This window comes from Adiantum capillus-veneris, chromosome 15 (assembly GCF_014529385.1).
Source record: "Adiantum capillus-veneris isolate H3 chromosome 15, ASM1452938v2, whole genome shotgun sequence".
NCBI lineage: Eukaryota > Viridiplantae > Streptophyta > Polypodiopsida > Polypodiales > Pteridaceae > Adiantum > Adiantum capillus-veneris.
In genome coordinates, this window is record NC_140945.1 from 116941581 (window position 1) to 116958190 (window position 16610).

The window sequence follows — 16610 nt, forward strand, 5'->3', positions numbered from 1 at the left end:
TTTGCCATAATCCTACATGAATAGTCACTAAGTCCATAACCCACTTGTAGTGCATAGACAATGGATAATTTGGGTGAACACCATCTCGGAATCAAACACTTGAGTATAGCTGGCTAGTAGCACAACTCTAAAAAGATTGCATCACATCTTTGTATATCCCTTTCTACTTGTATCAATTTTTTATCTTTTCATAGGTTGCCTAGACTCCTTTCGGTCCTGTCCATAAACTCTCATGGAACTCTTTGATAATATTCTGTTGGGTTTCTTTGTTACAAAAAACCCTTTGTGGATCTTGTGTTCTTTGCTTTGTATGCTTCCATAACTATCTATCTCTAAAGAAGTAGCTGCATGCCTTCTTCCTTATTTTTTTGTACCCTTGATCACTCTAATCATCTCGTTTTCTTAGAGTACTCAAATAGAATATAGTTAGAAGCCACTCTCCATCATATTTATCCTCAAAAATATTGCAGATACATGAATGGTCATCTCGTCATTTGTATGAACCTGTGAAGTCTTGTACAAATTCAATCCCACATCATCCTCTTTAGAAACCATCTCTTCATCATCATCATATATTGCTCTTGATAACATATCTACAATCCGATTATCTCTTCCTACAATGTGGCAAAATTTTGGGCTAAGGGATTTTATAAATTCAATCCATCTAAGCATAGCAATGTTTGGTGCAGAGAAACTTGGAATGATCCCTAACAACGGTAGACACTTTGTCTCCACAATGACCTTTGCTGTAATAAATTCTCTTTATCACTCTTTAATGCTATAGCAACACCCCATAGTTCTCTCTTAACATGTGGATAATCCCTTTGTCTATTGGTTTCAAAATTTTAGCCCCAAACCTTACTGCATATATATGAGCTTTTTCATCGTCATGTCCAATCACCCAACCAGTCAGTAGTATCTAGTGTTACAATCATAGGTCCCCCACACATGTAATCAATTTTCCTCAATGTTGGAGCCCTAAGCATCACATTTTTCAATTTTCTATTAGATTTTGTAAGATTTTCTATCCAGACAAATTTTCCCGCCTTTCCTAAACAACTAGTATGATTTTGCAACATGAGCAAAGTTTGGTAACCACATAAGGTAGAAAACACATGCCCCTAGAAACCTGTGAAGTTCTATAGGTGGTGCATATCTGTTTTATGTTCTAGATTGATTCAATCTTTGTTGGGCTTATAATTCATCCTTTAGAACTACATATGTGTCCTACAATCAAGACCTCTGTTGTCCCAAAAATAGCTTTTTTCCTTGAAAGAATTAGGTGCTCTTCCTCAAGTCTAGATAAGATAGCATTACAATTAGCAATATGGTTGGCAAAAAACTTTCTACACCCCCTTTCTACTCTCTCTAAATCTCCGGCTCACGCTCTTGCCTTGGCAATCTTCTTTCTCCCTCTACTTTAGCGATGCAGGCAATCTCTCTCTTCCTCTAACTTACACACACAGGCACACACACACTCGCATCTTGCATTCCCATATTCTCTCTCTCTCTCTCTCTCTCTCTCTCTCTCTCTCTCTCTCTCTCTCTCTCTCTCTCTCTCTCTCTCTCTCTCTCTCTCTCTCTCTCTCTCTCTCTCGCCGGCGACACCCTACAACCGTCTTCCACTCTCTCCCTTGCCGGCGACACTCCACTCTTTAACTTTCCATGCCTCACGACGGTCCTGAGCATGCAAACAAAAGAAAAACAGTTTTTCCTTGTTTTTTTTCTGATTTAAAAATTTATCAAGCTTATGTGGGATTTTTTTGGCACAAACCACAATAAGGCAAGTGGTTTCTTGTTATACTATTGTACCATAAATTAGCAATTGGAAAATAGGCTCCATATATATATTGCACTTTCCCCTTCTCCTTTGACTCCTCTATGGACCTCTACATCTCTATGCCCATTTGGTCCTGTAACTCCTACAATCTCTCTCTCTCTCTCTCTCTCTCTCTCTCTCTCTCTCTCTCTCTCTCTCTCTCTCTCTCTCTCTCTCTCTCTCTCCCCCCCCCCCCCCCCCCCCCCCCCCCCCCTTCCCCTTCCCCCATTCTTCCAAGTCTTGCTCTCTTAGTTCTTCCTCATTGTCATCCTTGCTATGGATTGCTTTGAGATTTGAAGGATCTCAAGTCACTTACCTAAGTTGCCTCAGGATCTTGATGAAGAGAAGTTTAAGCCTCCCTCTATGGAAACTTGTGGTGCTAAAGTGGCATCTTGCACTAACATGTGCATTTTGCACAAGAGCACTAAAAGTGAAAAGAGATAAAGGGAGGGAAGGCAAGGTGGAGAAGGAGAAAGGGGCAACATGAGTTGAAGCATAAAGAGGAGAAGGGGGACGAAGGCAGTCATGTGGTTTTGGCACCTCCATTGTACAACAAGCACTTTCTCTTCATCAGCAGTTCATGCAAACCCTTTGACTTACATTAAAGCCCTTAGCACGCAGAGAGAAAGAGAAAGAGAATCCATAGTTATTTCCCTTAAAGAAGCAATTAAAATGATCCATATCTCCTAGCTGGGGGAGGGTAAAAAATTGACTTGAACTTGGCTTTGGGAACATAATGCATCGTATGGCATTTTTGTAGAGTCCAAAATATATAGAGGAATATTCTCCAACAAAGCTAGTTTCTTACATTCCTTTTGCACAGTTTTGGATGTTAGATTGTATCTTTATTGATTCAGTTAGTAGTTGTTTATGGAAAATGGTTAAAAAGTGGAGAAAGGGTCAAATTGGCCATTCTAAGTTTTTGGAAAGAAGTATTTTTTGCCTTTGGTAGCTTACTTCACTAAGTAGGAAAACATTTTCTAAAACAAAATGATATAGAAAAAACTAGTATTGGTAGTACTAAATGGGAATGTTGGTTGGCTAATGTTTTGTGCCAACTAAATTGGCATTTTTAACCGTGCACTAGCATCCTTCACATATTAGGAAAGAATACTGAAGGTTTTCATGCTCAAAGATTCATGGATTGGCTACATAATGGCCCTTTCATTAGTTCGGTTAGTTTGATTTTTGTTTAAGAAAAAGTAAAAAGACTTAATTCTATTTCATACTATAAGAAAAGGTTGTCTTTATGGGGTGATTTTGGTCATGGTAAGGGTATAACGCGGAACATTCATTTACTTGTCAGCCTCAAACAAGATTTAATTCCTTATGAAGAACATGTTCACTGTCTTTCTTTTCCATCATAGTTGGAACAGTGATGAATTTAAGAAGAAAATAGTTTTGATTCAAAGATCAATGTCTCTCTTATGTAGCACTTATATGCTATCTTCACCTCTAAGGTAACAAGTAAGTTAAAGTAATATGGAGTAGTTGAAAGATCATGAAAATTTCCTAATGGGTATTTATGGTAATACAGAGGTTTATCACCATGACAGTGCACTAGGAGTAGAGCTTGAAGAGTATACCTTCCTTAAGTAAGGAAAATTTTATGTGCCTAGTGGCTTGACTAGGCTCATAAGTGTGTTCTCATTTATATGCTCACCAGACTGCCACACATGGTTCCCTACCGGACTGGAATTTTTTACAAAATATATAATTTTTCATAACAAAACACAGGCAGTAGCCCTGAGGTTGACTCGATACCCTCCTCAATTATGAGGGAAATCATGGGTGGGTGAGTTTCACATTTTGAGTACCCATGTGGTTGGCACTTACGCTCGTATCTTAGGCCTTTCTCACCTGCATGATACAGAGGCACCAAACTTAGACGAATTATGAAAGCAAATGGGTGGAATGCAACCCTACAGAGAGCGTTGATATGTGGTAGGTGGGACCGTATGCATGAGGGTGGTAGTTGCACCATTTGGCGGGCAATAGGAGGCTACGTCTCCATATCAAAACCAAGGGGATGCCTCCGTCCATTATTTAGGAGATGGTGTGTACTTTTGAAGTAGTGCCTTTCAATTTATATATTGTGAGAGAGGACACTCGTAATAACTTAGAGTAACAATTGCACTCCGCACTATGGATAAGGGCAAAGCTATTGTCTCGCCTATTGTGGAGATTGGATCGTTTAAGGTTGGTGCCTAATGGTTTCTCTCTAGATTAGCTTATACTTTGTTGGGTTTGTCCTATTGCATGGCTCCTTTGGTTGTTATAGCCTCAACAAAACTCACTCTTAACCTATATATTGGATTTGTGGTTGGGTGGGATAGTATGAGGTTTGCTCATTGCACGACTATGAATGACCTCTATAGTATAGAATTACTGAGTGCTCCTTTGGTTGTTATATCTTTGACAAAACTTATTCTTGACCTATATACTCGATTTGTGGTTGGGTGGGCTAGTATGAGGTCTGCTCATTGATGGATTTTTTTGGGGGGGTTGATTTATTTCGAAGGACTATTTAATTGTCTACATTTTGTAAATGGCAGTAATACAAAATATCAAGTATCTGCATGTTTTCATTTTCTTTCTGAACTTGAAAGGCAACTATGATCGGGGATACCTATCAACTAACCTAGGTGGTTCATTTGCTTGACCCACATAAAGATGGTGGCTTGGATAACCGTTTATAGAGAAATAGCATGGATTAGGATGCTTTTAGTAATGGAATCACGAATTGGCTATTAAAGGGAGGATTAATGGCTTGCATGATTGATTGATCAACTATATGCACTGTGAATCAACAAGCATCTAGCATAAATGAAAGCGAGCCAGGCATATGCATGTTTTATGGCTCCTAATATACTAGCTACAACTTGGATTGGGAATACTGATTGGATCCAACCCAAGCCCGATGATTTGTTTGAGCTACCTCTTTCTACCTTATGTTGAAGGGTTTAGTGGAGGTGCATAGTTGGTAAAATATTCGTTAGTGGCTCTTGACATGTACCAGCTCTAGCCTCTAAAAAAAGAGAAGAAGGATGCTAATTGTTCAGATAGCCAAGTTTTTGTTCTTTTGGATTTGGATTTCCAAGCATTTGTGTTAATGCATCGCGACACAGAATTTTGTTCTAATCTCTCTCGCACAAGAGCTTAATCATGCTCATAGCTCACTAATCAACCACTAACCACTCACTAATCAAGCAAACACGTGCATAAACAAGCACAGCCAAGCCACACACGGACTACACCGATCTACACACACATAAGCATGCTTAACAAGAGAGGGAACTTGATTAATGTGAGCGGTTAACACACAAATCAGCCTCAAATCATGTATTAATTGAACAAGGATTACATCAATGCATAGATGAGAGAGAAGAGGTGAGAGTTTAGCTAGTGCTCGATGCCAAATACGCCAATGCACGTGTGTAGAGAGCTTGAGAACTCCATAGACATCTTCTTCTTCACAACTCCATAGCCAAGAGCTTGCTCTCTTCAAAAGTACGTCTCCCAAAAGTAATATCTCCAAAAGTGACATTCACATTTGTGCATTTGACCTATATACTTCCCAGGATTTTTAGAAGTGGCCGGGCGCCCAAATGGCTAGACTCACTTATCTGATGTCTATAATGCTTAGGCTCTAAGAATAGCACAAATGTTACAAGTTCGTACTCAGAGGAGCCCAATACATATTTACAATCCGCACTTGCGGTCTTTTGACAGGAAATTACATAAAACATAGGTGGCAGTCGATGATGACCGTAATTCCTTTTGATTGAATCTGATCCTTCTCTTCTCCACATCTTCCAATGATCTTCACTTCATCAGCATCTTAGCATCTCATCACACATTCGCATCATCTGGTATCATCGACACTTACTAAAAACAATAAATATGGCATAGACGTCCATGGTAAGGTGCAGTTAACCACCACTGGTTAACACTCCCCCCATCCCATTGAAGCGCACGTCCCTGTGTGTTGTGTGGTTGGCTACACAATGGGACGATTGTTGTTGGAGGTGAATGTTTATTCTAGTGTGTTCAAGGGTGGGTGGGTAGAATGTGTTTTATGGTGATTGGAATTAAAGGGTCAATTGTGAAGTGAACTTTGGCTGAGTGTAAAAGTAAAATAAAAGTACAAATAAAGGGTGTATTTACACTAGATTAGGTTCTAATACCTGGATGACCAATGGGGAAAAACCACGTGGGAAAAAAATGCCCAATGGTATACTTGCATTAGAAATTATTAATGTTCTTAGGCCCTGGGTGGCTTAATTTTTGTGAAGTAAGGTACATTAATAATATAGGCTATTGAATGTAATGTGAGTGAATAATAAAAGTAGTTGTCGTCAAGGGTTGAGTCTTTGTTTTCGCACAGTTGATGCGAGTAGTTGTCCTTGCTGGTACCTGTAAGGTGAGTACATGGGTGGAAACAAAAAATGTTCCGAATGAAAATGTCCAATGATGGGACATTCTATATGGTTGCACAAATATATGCATTGGAAACAGTATGTTGTGCGAGAAGAGTTTGAATGGGTACTTCCAGGAGTGAATGTAGCTAGAGAAGTAAAATTAAATTTGACTACAAGAGTTGCCATTACTCACAAGAAGTCCTTTTGATGCTCGAGGTTTTTTCACTCTCGTCATTGTAGACATGTGCGTGAGTGTTTTTTGGACAACTCCGCCACTCCACCAATTAAAATGATTGACTTCAACTCGTATGCTCACCTAACCAGCATGAGCGACTCAATTTTACAATATGCCCAACTCTTCCAGCTTGAGCTATAGTCTAAATATCTAGACTCATAGACCACAAATAATAGTAGGACATGAAGCTTAGATCTAACGCTTTGCTCATTTATTGGCTCAGCTGCCGACTTTTGACAATTTTTAGTGACTTGACTTATTTTCTTGAGCTCTCAACAAAGAATATATCTAGACATTTAGAGCTTGAATCCTCAAAAAGAGGATTTTTGAAGGACCATATTGGCAAGTTAGGTTTCCTTTGCCATACCTCAGTGACCTTGGTTGTCATAACTGCTTGGTTTAGTTTTTGGTCCATTAGTTGAGAAGATTGGCTAGCTCCATTTCCGTTTTTACATTGTTGATTATCTTGCTTTTGTTGGAGGTTGGAAATGACTTCAATCTTCTTGTGCTAATTTTGTTTCTTTGGCACCCACACGTATCTTCTACTTGTCATTAGCTGAGTTTTACAGATTAATTACCTTTGCATTGATTGGATTTTTATCCTTGATCTGTTCATGTTTGTAATTTCTATTATCTCCAAGCTATTTTTGTGCACTTGAAGAATCTAGCCTTGGTGCCTTTGGTAGCCAGATTTGTTTCTGAACTTTGTAGTACCCTTGCGCTTGAAGAATGTTTGATGGTGCAAACCATGTTGTCATTGATTTGGTATCCAAATATAGCTGTCCTTTGCCATCTTTGGGATTTGCGGGTGTTGAATTCCCTTGAAAAGGTCTCCTATTTTGAGATTGATTTGATCTTGACTTGCTTGTTTTAAAGCCACTTTCCACTATATAGCCTAATATTTTTGGTTTAGGAAACCAAACCCTTTGTTGACCATTGTAGTAGCCTTGCTCTTTTAAGTTGTACTGGGAAGAAATACATCCCATGTGTTTACCCGATTTGCTTTGACTAGGATCATTTACCCACACTGGATATTTGAATTGGATGTAATTGGCCGCAACATAGACATTATCATGCCTTTGGCATCTCTGTTTGCTTAGTGTTGGGTATTTAGGCTGAATTATCCTTTTTGGCTGTTGAGGTCCCTTTGATGTGGAGGCTATTGCTGTCAGATGAGATGATGATTTTACTTGTGTCCTTATGTTTGGACTTGTACTCTGTAGAGGAAGATGTAGGGTTTTATTGGACTTTTTCCTTGGCTTTGCCAGCTGCTGATAACCATCGAGTTTTGTTGATCGAGGAAGTTTGAACTTTATCTTGTGGTTGACATGACCTGGCTTTTTCTAATTCTGGAGTTAACTATTTCATGTGCCTCTATTTTTGATCGTATGATTGAATGTTTAGATTCCTCTACAGAAGGAATCTGACTCTTTTCTTTAGTAGCAACGCTTATCGTGGCCTTTGGTTTACATTGCTCTTTAGAGATCTTTATGGTCATCTTTTGATAGGCGTCTTGTGCTTGTTGCACCATTTTCTCTGGATTGTTCAAGTTGGTCTTGATGTGTGTCATCTTTGACTCTTCTTTTGTGTTACTCTCTTGCAAGACAGTATCAGGAATTGACCTTTTTACCGCTTTTTCTTTTTGAATCAAGTCATCATGTGAACACAAGAAGGTGTCAATTCCTTGGCTATGAGACTTAATTTTAGTCTCTGTCACATTCCTAAGTAGATCATTGGACCAATGAGTTTTCTATGCTATTGTTATTGGTTGGTGATTTCATTGGAATTGGGTCCTTGACTACCTTTACTTGCTCGTCCTCTATATCACAAATTATTTCTGCATCAACTTGCTTAGAAATTGGATTTTCTACTACATCCATGTCAAAAGTTATGACCTCTTGCTTTAAATCTTTCAAGCTATTGGTGACCATCTGATATAGCTGATCTTTTTTTACATCTTGAATTTTTATCAGAACAACATTAATGCCCTTGACCTCCAGTATCCGTGTCATAAGCTTATCTCTTGTGTCCTTTGATAGGATTTGCTTTCTCTCTAGGGAACCATTCAGAGACTTTTGCTCTAGTATTTCATATGTGGCTTCAATTACACTGGCTTGTCCATGCTGCTTCATTTGTTCTAAGTGTAGCTTGATCGAGCAATTTGGTATTTAATGGTCGATTTAGCATTTGTAGCAGTGCAGATTTTTCTCTAGTTGTACAGTATCTGGACGAGGTATCTTTCCATAATACTGGGATATTCCTTGCCCATAGTATCTTTAAGTAGGTATGTCATTTGGATGACATGTATGTACTTGAAGACCTTTATTGATAATGGTTTTGCCTTGGTGTATTTATCTTTTTCTACTATTGCATTTTCAAGAAGCCTGTAATAGCTTCCATTATTACCCTAATAAATGGTCGTTTCAGCCTTTGTTCATGTGACCAGCTTCAATTCTAGGTCTGGAACCAACATGTGTTCTTTCACCTGTGGCTTCTGCATAGTCCTAGGACTATTTTTTTGCTTGATCCTCCATGTGGCTTTTGTTGTTCGTTGAGATTTAAGAGAGTATTAAAACTCTCTATTGATGTTTGCACTTGATAGGATTGCCCTGATGGTAGTAATTTAGGTGGAGACTGGACTCCCCCCTAGAGAGTGACCTCTTTCTCGCCTTTTTCTTCTCTTGTTTTCTCTCATCCCTCTTTGAATTGTGGTGTAGAAAAGTGTGCGATGGTCTTCTCCGTTTAGGGGGTGTTGAAAAGGGTTTTGCCTGCCATCTTTGTGGAGCCATCTCCGCTAAGGTGGCAGGAGACTCACTTCTTTCTCGTTATTTTGGTGGGGGCTCTACCATTGAAACTTGAGTTCTCCTTTGGGAAGGAGATGCGTTGTCAAGTAGTAGATTTTTGAGCCCTTCATACGGATCCTCTTCTTCTTCCCTTATCGGAGAGAGGACTCTTTTGGAAGTCTCATAAGGAGGCTTCCTAGGTACTCTCTCTTCTTGGTTGGGAGTTTGGAGAATCCCATGAGCATGTAGCTACCGTTGCACTTCACTTTGGAGGGATGGATTGCCCATGGCTTGTTGAAGCCTAGTAACAAGGTAATTGACAAGCATAGGGGCATCATTAGTAGCTTGTTCATTAGCAAAATCAAACTATCAACATTAATTTCACTCTCTTTATTATTGTCAGCCATTCTAACAACTTTAAGGTGTAAAATTTTTATGTGTACTTTGGAACTTCAAGCCCTAGTTGCTACTCCTCTTAACCTCTTTAGAAAAGCACTCAAGCTCCTGTAGCCGTAGCTTGAATATCATTAATTGCAAGGAATAGAAGAGAGGGTCTTTCACCACCAAAACAACACCGGCTCCTCCTGTTGAGCTTCTAATAGCTCAATAGTGGTTAAGCCATAGGAAAGCCCCGTAGGACTCCACTATTAAGACCATAGCTCTCGACAGTGATGCCCCGTTATTTGCACGAAGTAGGTGTACTGCAAGGCTGAAAAATCCCTATTCTACTTACTCAATTGCAATTAGTAATACCAACCATTTATAGTTAGTTTGAGGCCCTCTATTCTTGAGCAAGAAAAGAGAAACCTTGTGCTCTGATACCAATGTAACATTTAATGGTCTAGTAACTTGTGTGTAGCGGAAAATAACATAGACATGGTGAGAATTTCATTAAGAATAGATTCCTAATTAGCATAGCAAGAGTACTTGGATGGAGAGAGAAACAAAATCATAACACCTAGTTAGTTAGGCACAAACAATACTTCAAAAAGAGAGAGAAATTAAGCTATTGACAACAGTTGAGAACCGGATTTACATGGAGCCGGTGCCCCCTCCAAATGGCTTTATATTATAAATTTCCCCCATTAAGGGAGACATTTTACAATACAATACTTTGTTTTCCTTCAATAACTTGATGGTGCAATGAAGATGGAAGCTTCAAGCACCAAGCTCACACTTGAAAACACAACATCAATTCCCTCACGGTCTCTGACCCAAGACCTCACACACCTGCAAAGATGGTGAGAGCTAGTGGGGTATGAGAGTAGATCTAGAGGAAGAAGGAGTATTATTACGAGAAAGAAGTATGTCTCCTCACATAATCACTCTTAATATCTTAGCATATCTTAGTAATTAGCATGGTAAAGGAGATGAGCATGCATTGGAGCTTGGTTGTTGGTTGGAGTTGCATCACAACGCCAAGAGTTGTTGGTGTAGGCCTCCCTTCTCACAAGCTTGGATTAGATGATGAGCTTTCCATTAAGGCTTGAGAAGGAGATAGTCTTTTTTACTTCACACATGAGCTCGTGTGTGTGTGTGTGTGTGTGTGTGTGTGTGTGTGTGTGTGTGTGTGTGTGTGTGTGTGTGTGTGTGTGTGAGTGATAATGCCTTGCAAAAATCAGCCCCTTCTCTCTCTTGGTTGACCCCTCTTGCTATTTGCTCATGCTAACATACTATTGGCCCTGCAAAGCTTAGACAATGACAATTAAGAAGCATAAGTTATAGCCTTGTGACATGTGTCCCCCTTTCCCCTTTTGTGAGAGCTTTAGGTATTTAAATAATGCAATTAAACTCTCATTGGACCTCTTAGTCTTCTAGACAATAGGAATCAAGCAAGCCATTGGGCTGCTGAATGCTCATTGGACCCCTTGGGAGACTGTCCAATAGTCTTCTAGAGAGCTTAATTTCTATTGGTTCTTTTATCAAGTGTTTTTAAATGAATTAAACTAAATTTACTCTAGCCTAATTCTCATTGATCCACTTCTATGGCCATCCAATAGGATTTGAATGCACCTTGGGGGCAACTGGGCTAGGAAGCTGACATGTGTCCACTATGCCCTTTGGTGAAGGGAGCTTGGAAGATTGTGTGTGTTTCTCTCTCATCCCCTACAAAAATGGCTTGCCCCCTCCTTGATAGGGATGTGGAAAGACTTTTGAGTCTTCCCACAAGCATCCAAATTTACCTAGAGTTTGACCATGGAACATTTCATTTAATTTTTAGAACCTAAGCTTTTTGGAAGTCTTAATGGTTTGAACCTTAGGGTCTTTGAAGCCCATTGTTGCACATTGCTCTTTTGCAGACGGCCCCCCCTTTGGGTCCCTATTTTATCTCCTTTGGATCCCTATTGTGACCGATCTTCTAGCTTCACCAATATTCTAGCTTATTCTCCCTTGGTACTTTCCCATATTAAATGATTCAGTTTAACATGAGAAAATCATTTAGGACAATTAGATATTAGTTATTATGACAGTTGATTTAGCCATACTTCTTCGATTGGAGATGATTCAAAGTGAGGCTTCCGTGTTTTGCTTCCCAGACTCGTTCCTAGAGGTGATTTGATCAATCTTCCTCAACTATGGAAACTCCATCTAGCCTCTTCTCACTATTTGGAAGTATTAGTTCAGGTGTATCAATGTCAACTATATTTTTCCTCGACTCCTCATCATCCTATGTTTTTCCTTTGTTTGCTCTGATCTCAATTTTTGCAGGTTTTCCTATGATTTCCAATTGAGGCTTTTGTATCTAACATAGATAGTGTGATTTGTACTAAGTTTTTGCAAGCTTTAAGTTTGGAGGCTTCCATGTCAAGTGTTGGAGAGTTTTTCCAAATTTTTTCTAATGTCTGATCTGCTTTCAACCCCACTTGGAAAGATTCTAGGGTAGCATTGATTGGTTCGTATATTTTTGTCTACCAATGTGGATCCTGCTGATCTTGGTTTTGATTCTTTGGATTTTGATTACGCTGTCTGCATCATTTCTTGTATCTTCTTTTGAACTTTCTCGTCAGTCTCCCTTCTTTTTTTGTCTTCTAAGATTGTATCATTTATATCGTTCTTTTTTGGAGTCTTTTAAGTTTTGATGGTTTGTTGGGTGTATCTAATCTACTTGCATTTTTTTTTTAATTCTCCTTAGCCTAAGCCCTAGTAACTGCCCGGATCAAAATTGTAGGTTCCCCTTTTGATGAGCTACTTGGCACGACTTGAACTACATATATGGCTGCCTTCCCTTTGTTAGCTAGATTCCTTGGAAGATCATCTGGAAAATGTCCACCCTTGCGACCACAGTCCACACAATATGCCTCTATTGGTTTAACATTCTTATTTGGCTTAGGAGACTCATTTTTCCATGGTTATCTTATCCAAAGTTATGGAAATTTTGTATTTTTGGCTTAGACATTGGTTTCATCATGGGTGGTCTAGCCCCCCGATTTGTAAACCGGTCCTACATCATGAAGGTACCCAATTAACTTGTTCTAATACAACGAGAGTTGACTAAGTGTACCACTTGTCCTCTATTCCCATCACCACATAGCTCGCTTCATTATACGTACTGATTGGTACTAGAGCCTACTCCTTACTTTCCCTTCATGCAACATGTACTTGATTGGTACAACATTGTTTCTTGGTAGTGGTGGCTGCTGGCCCAATACAGGTAGCCATATGTGGTTTTTGAACTAGTGCAATGTTTGGCAGCAGATACCTATACACGAGCTGTCCTTGTTTTTCATTGGTACATATTGGACATTTCCATAATATTTAGGCTTATCATAGCATTCATTCATTTCGTGGTTTGTCCATTTGCCTTTGATGGTGCACCATTTCAATGGTCTATGTTATCCCATAGTTGTCCCTGTGGGCCTATGGTGTATTCTATCCCAATCCTCTCATAGATACCCTTTGCATGTTGTTCATCATGTTGTTCATATGCTTACGCATTTCCTCCATAGCATTGACAAGAGATGCCATAGTTGGTCCTACTTGTGATAGCCTAGTAGATGTGGTCCGCTCGCTCTGTGCATCCTTAATAGTGCTTCCGCATTGAAAATCTAGCAATTGTCACCCAAGTCAATTTCATCCAGGCTACATGCTGCCCAAGTTGTATGAACTTTACTATACAAAATGGCATGCAAAGTTTTGTTAAGTAATCCTTATAGGAACAATGAGACTAGTCTCTCTTTGATTGGAATTTCCAATTCCGTGTATCTATCAATGTATTGCCTCATCCGACTCACACAATCTCTTACGATTTCTCCCTGATTTTGTTTGAAGTTGTAGATTTGTGCCATGGTGCTATGATTCATTCCATTTTTGAGCAAGCAACAACAAAGCTCATAGCCAACATTCGTAGATTGGTTATTGATCCAGAAGGTATGGTCTAGAATTAATTCAATTATTTTCCTTCTAAAGTTATCCCAAACCCCTCAAATTGCATGTTGAAGTCCGTTATACATTCAGCTCTTAGAACTTACCTAAAGCTGGCAACATGATCATACAAATTCCCTTACCCACTATATTTTTTGACCCATTTTTGGATATCAACAGGTCTGACTCTATGGTGATGTTTTACAGTTGCTCTCTTGGCTGGTGTTTCTCCCATTAAGCCCTCAAACCATTTGCTTGGTAGGTGTGACTCATGTGGACCTCTTCATGTCCTACTGTTGCTCATCCTTCTTTGATTAAAGGTGGTTTTTGCATCTCTACCCCCATTTCCATTATTGAGGGGACTGCCTCGGGCCATACTTCCCCTACTGATTGACCATGTGACCATAGGCTCTCTCATTTGGCCCCAAGTTCTGCTATGTTTCAGGTATTGTCCCCATAATGACTTCTCGGATTGAGTATCCTGGTATTTTGTCTGTTCAATCTCCTTTGGAGTCATCATAACAAAATTATTTCTATAACAATCCCTAAAGAGGTGGATGGGAAGTTTTTCTATCCCTTCTCCCTTATCTTGAAAATATCCATGATTCTCAAGGGTGTCAACCGCTCTGGTTTGGTATGAGCAGTCTAGATCAAGTGTGTAACAATTTTATCTTCCCAAAAATAGAATCCAAGCCTTGGGTTGTCAATGGGTATACACTTTAGAGGTTTGGTGTCTATTAGGTCATATCCGTATAGCTCCAAACTAGCAGTCTTTCCTTCATTGAGATAGTGGTAATGCACCTCAATGTGCTTTGTGCAAGCATGAGAAACTAGGTTCCTTGTAACTGCCAATGTGCTTTGACTGTAAGTGTAGATAGTGTTGGCAGTGTCCTATCCAACACTCAAATCAGCCATAAAACACCATATTAGTGAATATGGGAATCTCCCAATTCCCACTTTCCAAATGAGCTTAAGATTTGACCACATGGACAAATTTTAGACAAAGTTTTGAGAGCATGACTTGAAAGAGCTTTTCAAGTACTGCCTTGTGGAAGGAATTGGATTTATAAATAGTTTGAGATTTGTCCATATGGACATATCTTTAAGACATTGGTGATTCCCAAATTGACTATAAAGTCTCAAACTCTTGAATATGGTGTTATAAGGCGTCTGAGCCATACACACTCAACCGCAGCTGTGAAGATTTTCCTGTACTCAGCCTCAAAACTAGAAGTGTCCAGAGTAGGTTGCTTCTTGCTCAACCATGATATACATGAACTACGAAGCATGAAACAGAAACCACTTGTGGACTCTCGCATGTCAAAACAACCAGCCCAATCTAAGTTTGAAAAAGCATGTAAGCCTGGCAGCAATGATCCCCCCTTGGGATAAAACAAGCCAAGATGTAAAGTGCCACTCATGTAGCGGAAAATCCTCTTGACAGCCTACCAATGCTTAGACTCTGGGCTATGCATAAATTTTTTGACCTGTGAGATTGAAAATTGAATATCCGGCCTCGTGTTGCATACATAAATGAGGCATCCGACAACAGTTTTCTAAAGAGTGACATTTGCAGAATCACCAGCATCATGAAGATTCAATTTCAAACTTGTTTCCATGGGAGTGGCAATAGGTTTGCAATCCTCAAGTCCAAACTTACATAGAAATGTCTCTATGTAACTTTTTTAACACAAGGCAATACCACCATCCCACTACTTAAACTGTATACCTAAGTAATGATGCAATAAACCCAAATCTTTCATCTTGAAAGTAGCATTCAAATCAGACTTAAATTCAGCAATATGTCTCTCATTTGGTCCAATGATCAGCAAATCATCCACATAAAGAACCACAATGAGAAGTACATCACCCTCATGCTTTACATAGAATGTGCTTTCTGTTGGGCTATTACAAAAGCCTCATTTGACCAAATGAGTGTCAGCCTTCTCATACCAAGCAAGAGGAGATTGCTTTAACCCATACAAAGCTTTGTTACATTTGCAGACTTTATCCTCTTTTTCTTTCTTGATAAAATTTCGAGGCTGCATTACATAAACTTCCTCAAATATGTTGCCATTCAAGAAAGCAGTAGCAATGTCTGATTGATGTATGTATCCCAACCAAATGACCTGCCAATGCACATAGAAAACACACAGTAGTCATACAACAAGTGGGAACAAGTCTCTTCATAATCTATGACTTTTTGTTGTGCATAACCCTTTGCAACAAGGTGAGCCTTATAATGATCAATCTCACCATCCGGTTTGCATTTCAACTTGTAAACCCACTTTGTACCAATGGGCTTTTTGCCAGGAGGCAAATCGCATAAAGTCCATGTGTCATTTTCTATAAGTGCATCATATTCTGATTCCATGGAAGCTATCCAATTTTCTAAATTTTGTGCTTCATCAAAAGATAGAGGTTCCTCAACATCATGTAAGATAAAGCATAACAATTTGATGCATAAGATGCATGGCGAGCGTCTGAACGAGTGTGACTAGACAAAGGTGCATCCAATTTATTGTCACGCATTTTGTGTGTTATGGAATTGATATTTTACTATTTATTGCAGTTGATAGGTGAAAAAGGCTTGACCAAGCTAGGCTATTGCAAAAGGCTATTATATTTCATGAATATTTGATTATTCAAGTTCTTTTTATGAGCTTTGGCCATTTATGTCTGGCCGGCCAGTTTGTACTCACTTTGACCATTCAAGAAATCTATAAATCAAATATGTGCAAGAGGGAAATGGTCACTCTTGCATGGGGGGAGATGGTACCCTCTCCTCTCTTCCCTCCTCTCTCACCGTGCCGGCGTAGCACTCTGCTCTAGGAGGTGTTCCTGCACGTGCTCGCTTACTCTATCTCTCTCTCTCTTTGCCTCTCTCATGTCAGATTTGCTATGGCGTTTATGCATACACGATTGTGCAGGTATGGGCAAGTATTGATTTATTGTCTATAGCGTGTTATTTTATGTATTTCACAGGGACA